The sequence below is a fragment of the Physeter macrocephalus genome, chromosome 15, assembly GCF_002837175.3.
Source record: "Physeter macrocephalus isolate SW-GA chromosome 15, ASM283717v5, whole genome shotgun sequence".
Lineage (NCBI taxonomy): Eukaryota > Metazoa > Chordata > Mammalia > Artiodactyla > Physeteridae > Physeter > Physeter macrocephalus.
In genome coordinates, this window is record NC_041228.1 from 2,238,356 (window position 1) to 2,240,474 (window position 2,119).

The window sequence follows — 2,119 nt, forward strand, 5'->3', positions numbered from 1 at the left end:
CAGATATTTTCTGTATGTGCACTCACTCCATCCTTACAATGGTTCAACGCGGTGAATACTATTCTTAGCCCCAATTTACAGACGAGAAAACTGAGGCACTAGAGGTCACTTGTCCAGAAGGATGCTAAGTGGTGGGCACACAGGAACAGCAGCGCTGCCAGCGGCGCCGCCTCCCAGTGCTGTTATGAGCCAATCAACAGTGTTGCTAATGGGCTGGGAGAGACAGCAGGAATCAGAAGGGAGAGGCGAGAGCCCCATCCTGGTCTTGCTTCTTCGTGGGAATCCTCCTCCTCCAAACGAAGAGGTCAGGCAGCCAGCTGGACACGGGCGTCCACAACTGTGGCACACGTTGGAAACGTGGCGTGAAACGGCGCAGAGCGGCTGCTGGGTGGGAGGTGGGGAGCAAGGGAGGGCTGTGTTTGCTCCTTTCAAGGAAGAAATGAAAACCTGGCCCGATCAAAAGTCTTAGTTTAAAACAACCTTTACTCCACCTTTCACACACAATAACAACCATCAGAGTGAAGCATAAAGTCACAAAGATGTGATTTGACTTGTGGCTTCCCGTCATTCTAATCTTTAGGGCTGCAGATGGGGTGAGAGATTGCTGAGAATTATCAGGAACTGCTGTGCTTCCCTTTCTGAAGAGTATGCAGAGGTGATCTGATAAGCGGCCGGTGGGGGCGGGGGACGGGACTCTGGGTTCTTCCCCACTTAGAGGAGGTGGGCTGGAAAGGATCACACGTCCTGTCTCGCGAAAAACTAACTGCACCAGTGGCAGAGACCGGGGGTGGGGGGGGGCGCGGGGGGGCAGGGGGGTCCTGGCTGGCTCTGGGCTCTGCAGAGGGGGCCCGGAGGAGGCCGGTGTTAAAGGCCGGAGGAAACCCCCCAGGCCCTCCTGCTCTGCCAGGCAAACAGACTCAGGGCAAAGCAGGCCCAGGACACAGGGGCACCAAGGGGAGCCTGGCACTGCAGCTTCAGACCTAAGAAACACGCTGTCCCTCACGTTATCAATGAAAAGGAGCTGGTGGGGGACTGGAATCCTAGACATCCCCCCAAAGAACTTGAAATAAAATACACATTCCTGGTGGCACAGTGGTTAAGAAGCCGCCTGCCAGGGCAGGGGACAAAGGTTTGAGCCGTGGCCTGGGAAGATCCCACATGCCGCGGAGCAGCTAAGCCTGTGTGCCACAAATACCGAGCCTGCGCTCTAGAGCCCGTGAGCCACAACTACTGAGCCTGTGCTCTAGAGCCCGCGAGCCACGACTACTGAGCCTGTGCGCCGCAACTACTGAGCCTGCACACCACAACTACTGAAGCCTGCGCACCTAGAGCCCATGCTCCGCAACAAGAGGAGCCACCGCAGTGAGAAGCCCGCGCACCACAACGAAGAGTAGCCCCCGCTCGCCGCAACTAGAGAAAAGGAACGCGCAGCAACAAAGACCCAATGCGGCCAAAAAAAGAAAAGAGCAAAACTTTAAAAATATGTACATATTACGATATTAGACTCTGCTATACACGTTACATACATATAATGTGTATTATGTACAGTACGTTATACTGTACAGTTAAATAATATCATAACAGATAACTGGCTATAACAATACACACACGGGAGTGTATACCGTACTATAACGTTACACCTTATATAAATGAATACAGCCATCTCGCGGTACCCACGAGGGACTGGTTCCAGGACTCCCCACAGGTACTCGAGTCCCTTACACTATAAAACTGCATGGTGTGTTCGGCCCTCCATATCCGTGGTTGGGAAACCCACAGGTGCGGGGCGGCCCGCTCTCCAAGCCACGGCCACATCCACCCCGGGGATTAACCACATAAGGGGCAGCGCAGACAGAGGTCTAACCCAGCGCCCCTTTGAGGACTTCTCGGCACTAACGCCAAGGTCCCGCGAGTGGCAGCTGTGAGCCTGACCCTTCCGCCTCGGCTTAGCTTGGGCTGCGAATTCCACCCGCCACCCAATGTGACATTGCTCAGTCCTCTTGGACAAACTTGACTCTCGGAGGCTCTTGCTGCTAATTTTAACTACGCTACATTCCCCACAAAGTGAACTGGAGCATCCCAACGTCACTGTCATGACAGCATCCCACAGCCGCTCTAG